Genomic DNA, 7,085 nt, shown 5'->3' on the forward strand with positions numbered 1-7,085 from the left:
CCTGGCGAGACTTCAAATTATCTTCGTATATCTATCAAACTGTAGATCCTACACATTCACTGGACGTAGATTATAAAAGTACAATATACACTACTCGCTAGAAATCTAATAAAAAAGCATTTTAATGGCCAAACTATTCCACAATTTAGGATTTTCCAGAGAGGGTTATTTGTGAATAAACGATCCTCCGGAGCGTTTGCAATCGACAGGAGCATGTTGTTTCTTACACGACCACTAGAGGTGCTACACTTTAAAACGTGACTCTGGGTCGTATTTAGCTGCTGAACAATCGGTCGGTCGGTCAATATGGTCGTTTTTTGTAGGAGGACAGGCTGGCTCAAATGGATCCCTCTGATTTTAAATTTGCAGGTGAATTTATGAGAAATCAATTCAGCACTTACAAGATTAGAAATAAAGAGTGAATACATGTTTTCTGTAAGATGGTCTCAATAGCCTTTTGTCCCTTTGTATACCTTGTGTCGTAAAAATCTATTTCTGATTTTGTTTGCTAAAATAAACAGCAATTGCATGGAATAATGGCTTTCAGCTAAATCACTGTAATTGTTCCAGGTCGTTCTTTGTGGGGAATGGGGTTAGTGCTGAATACTGCCGTCCGTCACACTTGTCTTGTGTTGCGACTACTGCCCATGACGGAGTCATTCTTTGTGGACTTATTCCTAGGGAAACTGAGCAGTAGTGTTGGTGGTGGTTGCATATTTAATGTCAAGCTTTAACTACCCCACATTTAATTGTATGTGACCATTGACAGAAAAGAAAATAGTCACTGGTAAAAAGAAACCCATCCATTCTTTTGAGAGTCACACACCAAGGTACTGTAGTTCAATACTCTGGTTGACGACCAAATAATGGCCAAACTAATACAATTTCCATCAGTAAAAACGTATGCCAAACATTCAAATGTTACACGATGTTGAAGAACCTGGTAAGCAATCCCTAATACACGTGACACACGTCAGCATGTTAATATTGTCCCATGAGCCTATGAGCACATTGACTTCAGCATGTGGCTCTAGTAAAGCATCACCCTTGAACACAACTATAAGGAAGATCAATAGTTTGTATACATATGTTGATGATCAAAGGTCCGTTGATTCCCTCACACATTTCAGAAACACTATTCGACTTTTGTACATATTATTTTAAGCAGATGCTAGAATCTATATTGTTTCTGTCCTTTTACCTCCCACTCATTACTCTTTTCTATCATGTATTCCTTCTTATTTTTTTTATATTTTAAGTGTCAGAATTCCTAGGATTGCAATTGACATCAATTTGTATGATTCTATTCAGGGTATTTACATACAAAAATAATACAAATGTGTATGCAATTTAAATGCTAAAACAAAACATCAAATATGGATGAATAATCCTTTAAAAAATCTAAACGTACAGTCGTACACTTAAGATCAGTACTTCGTGTTCTTGTTCTGACAGAATGGCCACAGGCGGATGTTCGTTGCCCCGCACACAGAATGACGTTTGTGTTAATGGTGGTGCTTCACAGAGTGATTCAATTTTCATTCTTGGTTTGGGTCTGTACTTGATACGAGTTCTACTAAGCCTCAAGGATCATTAAAACACATTGTGACATTTGATTACGACTGACTTCTTTTGGACTCACAGCCCTAAGACTTTGGTTAACCAACCGTAAGAGCTCAGACTGCTTTAATTATGATCTTCCATTGTCTATACATTATTTGTGTTTGTTGCTGCATATTTATATTGATCACATTGCTTTGGTTTGAATTATTTAGCCAGATAGATACTGTTCGTTTTATTCTTTCAGACAATGAATAAGTCCCTATCTTCAAAAGCAGCAACAAATGACCCGAGTAATGTCACACATTATTGAAAAATAAAAAGTGTCCTGTTGACGTCATCCAGTGCCTGGTGTCAGAGTAAAAGACACAAATAAATGAAATAGGTTGAAAGCAGAATGTAAAGAGGGGAGGGTATTGAACATCACCATGGACATGGGAGGGTGCATCTTGCTCAGCATGACACCAGCTTCTGTGAAGAAATTGGTTCAAGGTTGCAAACACATTAATAAATGATGCTGCACACACAAACACACTCTCACATCACACATAAAACGCACCATAGGTTCGCATAGGAGTCGGGAAACAGCAGGAACCTTTCCTTAAAAGATACACATAGGGATTGCAGTATGGAACCTTATCTGGATCAAGTAACCTTTGCTTTGCCTGGTCAAATCATGAATAGACCAATATTAAGACTCAATTATTATTGATCATAAATCAACTTTGCTTTCTTGGGGGAAACGCAATCAGACAAGAGAAAAAAAGAGGAAGCATTAGATTATGGATGCTAATGTCGATTTCTCTTTGTGTTCCTTCTTCACACACACACACACACACACACACACACACACACACACACACACACACACACACACACACACACACACACACACACACACACACACACACACACACACACACACACACACACACAATCATATACATGCGCACACCAGTACGGCTCCCCTTGAGGGTCACACTACAGGGGGTTTGTCCCAATTAGCACAGAGTCAAGATGTGGAGGAGACATACTGAGCTAGCAGGTTATGGTAACTGGGAACACACTGAGCGAGTGTGCTGGCTAACTGCTAACTATCCCAATTCACAGGCACAGCATGCCTTTTATCATAAAAACATTTGATCTACAGGCGCTTTGCAGCACAGGCTGCACCATTAACACAACTTCTGAAACGTCTCTATGCCAAGGAGCCCAAATAGACAGGCCATTAGCCATGGATGCCAACAAATATATATATATGGGGCGAAGCCTGCGAGCTAGTTCAGGCAGTCAACTCGAGCACTTATGCTGCATTCATACATAACGCCCCCTTGCCACTCTACAACCAACCAAACAGAGTCTCCTTAATATGCCGCTCTATTTAACCTGCCAGATCTCTCTCCATGCATTGCTTGCTGCTGCTATTGCTGCAGCTACGTCGCTGCTGCTTGCCTGCCCCACCACCACCCCAGCTTCCACCTGTAGGCTCGGGGGTTAGTTATTTAATCATCACTCATCGTGCTATGTATATCTATGGAGTGATGATGCCCGAGCCTAGTCGCCAAACTCAACTATATGCTGCTTCTAATAAACATGTTAAAGGAACACGTGAGTTGTCTGACTGAAATATATTGGTGCTATATAAATCTGCAATCATCACTAAATCAGAGACTATATAAAATATTAACGTCCCCACGATGTGCCCCAAAGGTTTTTTAAAGAGCTCTTCTAAAACGTAAAGTTAGCAAGTCGTCCGTCGCCATCTTTGGAGGCGCTGGGCTCCAACTCCTTGGAATTATGTGCCTTATGCCAGAGATGGCATGAGTCCTGGACTCGGACTCGAGTGCCGATTTTCGGGACTCGTGACTCGACTCGGACTCGCCACTGATTGACGCGACTTGGACTCTGAATTCTCGCGCAAGATGACTTGGACTCGGACTCGTGAATTATCGGGTATGCTGATTTGGACTGGGACTCGTGAATTATCGCGTACGCTGATTTGGACTCGGACTCGTGAATGTTCCCCCCCACGATGACTCGGACTCGACTTGTACATTGGCGCTCCGACTTGGACTCGGACTCGAGCAAGTTTTCTCTGGAGTCTGATGTCCTCTATCCTGGCGTGTGCACCTGTGAGGCGAGTTCACGCACTGGCCCCCACTGTTCCAGTCTAAACATGTCTAGGACACACCCCGCATCTTGCTGTATGCTTTCACACATTCTGCTTCCACATTGGAAAAGAGCAGCCAAAATGCTCGTTATGTGGAAACAATATTGAAGAAGGCTCCGTAACACATTACTCTAAGGATCGAGTTCAGACATATAGGCTGTGTTGAACACTATCATCAGAGTAACGTGATCTAATCAGTAAATAAAGATTCAGCTGATAACACAAAAGCACATGGCTACTTAACATGCAAAATGACGTCATTTTGCATGCTAAGTAGCCATGTGCTTTCTGGGGCTCAATCTTTATTAGTAAACCGATTTAACTGGTAAAAGTTCCTTCAAAATAAGAGTCCGGATCTTATTACTATCAAAATGAAAGTGCAAAACGAAAACTTTAACATAGGAAAATATTGGCATACACATGTAATCACTTCTCTAAAAGTTAACTCATTTTAAATATAGTTTATTTATATATAATAATAATAATAATAATATTAATATTAGTAATAAGCTTTATATTTGTATAGCACTTATTACAAGTATTGTAGCCAAACTCGCTTCACAGCAGTTCAATAGACAGATTAGTATAACATGACAGGATAAAAGCAATGTAGAGGAGCAGCTACATTTCAACACATATATCCACGAAGGTTAATACATGAAGACTTGTGACTCGGACTTGACTTGACTTGGACTCTTCTTAGGTGACTCGGACTTGGACTCGGACTCGAACATAGGTAATGATGACTCGGACTCAGACTCGACCACTCCTTGGGTGACTCGGACTTGGACTCGGACTCGAAGAGTGGTGACTCGAGAGTGACTTGGACTTGTGAATTGGTGACTTGACTACACATCACATTTATCAGGTGAAATCATCACTAAAACGTCCCTTTGTCCCCTTCCTTTCTGTAGCGCGACCATGAGTGCACGCTTGTGAGTCTACAATTATTTAAACACACATTTAACTATATTACACCATAGCCTACTTACGTGGGGAGCGGTGGGCGGAGTTTCGCCGCCGTCTCCCCAGCAAAGGGAATGTGGAAAAGACGGAGGCGCATCACTTCCGTGATTTAAATAGGATGCAATTTCTTATTTATTTTGCGTTTATTAATTATGGGGCATGATTGTGTTAAGAGGTACTGTAGTTAACCTGTGTATGTTTGGGTCGGATAGTTTCCTCCTGTTTGAGGGATTACATCAGTGGCGGCCGGCCCATAGGGGTGCTAGGGGCGCCGCCCCACCTCTTGCCAGATAAAAAAATATATATATATATATTTTATATTTTAATTTTTAATGAACAAGGTAAATATCATACAATTGGTATCACAAACATGTATAATCTACAATACAATCTCGTTTAAAATTGTGTTACGATGTCTAAAGTTACCGATAAGTCACATGTTTCCTGCCTGGCCTTGCCCATGGCATTAGTTTATCATTACCGGGCGGAGCCCCCGAGCCAAACAGCAGCAACCAGCACGTTGCAAAAGTCTCAATAGTAAACTGTGCCGCCGAAACATAATTTCAGCCAATCAGCGCCGTCAAATATTTTGGTCACGTGGGCGCTCAGGTGGGCGCTCACGTTGGCGCCCATGTTGCTTACGTGCGTTGACGTGAGTTGTTTTTTAGACTTGTGAGTGACCAAGGTGACGCAGTATTTGGATGAGAATGATGTGCAGGTGGAGTCGCCGGAACCTCGGTCCGCAGTGCTCCGCACCCAATTCCGTGCAAGAGCTACTCTCCAATCCTTTTGAAAGGAGAAGTTTGGGAGATAAATTGATACTTAAAGACCTTGGACCGGACCAACCCGATTTGTATACATCACAGCAAGCTCGTGAAAAAGACAAAACGTATCAACAAGGCTTCTCACATGGCTAGCTGGATGCAAACAGGTAAATGCTATCTTTTGTTTCCCATGCTTGCTCTTCAAACAGCCGGGGACAGATATGATCTGTTCAGAAACTAGACAAAAGTTACACAAATACAAACCACAGACTGTCTGTGTCATGGAGAATACAGTCGCTGGTTTATTTATGTCTGTAGGCCGTTGTTGTGAGTGTGGACGGTCGGAGCATATATAACGTTAGCTTAGCCAAGCTCCATTCAGAAAACAAGCATTCTAAAAGGTTTTTCGCCTGCCGTCTGTCTGCAGACTTGTCAAAGCATTAATTCATGGTTTTTACTAACCGGTATCAGTATTTTGTTAATTCGGCATCATTTTTAACTAACAATTACAATTAAATCACGGTAAAATATGTTCATGTTGTTGTAGTTGTAGCTCCCGAGCCAGCGCGTCTTGTTTGAATGATGCGAGTAAACACAGCTGGCAGCTGCGGTGAAACTCGAGCGACTAGAGCGATGCGATAGGAGCGTTTAGAGCGAAGCGAATATTCGCATCGCGTCCGGTCTGAACGCAGCATAGCGAGCTCCACGCTGCACTGGAAACGCGCCATTCCATCACCAGAAGTCCTAATTTAAGGGGTCATTTCTCCCAAAAAAAAATGTTTTACTCACTATATCAACAGCCCCACCAAAAATATTTTACACCAGCCGCCACTGGATTACATTTATGTTGACAATATGGTTTTGAGTTAATTGTGTAACCTGTTGACGGTAAGCCTGTGGGGAGGGGCTATGGGTTCAAAAGGGACGGTGTTGGCCCTGGAAGAGTCATTCGGGAGAGTGTTGCAGTGAAGGCAACAGCTAGGATGTGTTTACTCCATGAGTAATAGACAACCTAATTTGGTAACTTTGATTTAAATTATACTGTTTCACTTTTATCAAACAGTATATATTCTTTTGTTGCTGATATAAATCAAGTTTTTGAGCTTAAATCATCGACTAAGCCTATGTTTTCAAACAAGAACCCCGGCGTCACAGACTACAACACTGCCTTATGCTTTAGTCATCAAAATTGTACTCACAAGTGTTCATATTATGGGACTTAAAATAAATGAAGCTGTGTTCAAACACTAAAACCTATTAGTAATGGTGTTGTTTGGAATAAGAACATTTGTAATGCAAGGCAAGTTTATTGATATTCCAGATATGTGGAGCATAATAACTGAACGCTGCTTCTCCATGTTTAGTTCTGATTCTGGGGACAGAAAGCTGACCAGAAGACCTGAGAGTTCTGGATGGTTCTTATTGAAGCAGGAGATCAGAAATCATTCTGGGAGATCAAAGCCAACTTTTGTAAGGTGGTTGTTTCATTTCCTCATATGGATTGTTGTTGAAAACGTCATTGAAATGATTCTAACGGTGGAACGGCATAGTTCAATTTCCAATGCAAACAGTGACTTTTTGCGCTGCTCTTTATGTAAAAGCACCCAGCACAATGCGGGGGGGGG

The sequence above is a fragment of the Pseudochaenichthys georgianus genome, chromosome 1 (genome assembly GCF_902827115.2).
Source record: "Pseudochaenichthys georgianus chromosome 1, fPseGeo1.2, whole genome shotgun sequence".
NCBI lineage: Eukaryota > Metazoa > Chordata > Actinopteri > Perciformes > Channichthyidae > Pseudochaenichthys > Pseudochaenichthys georgianus.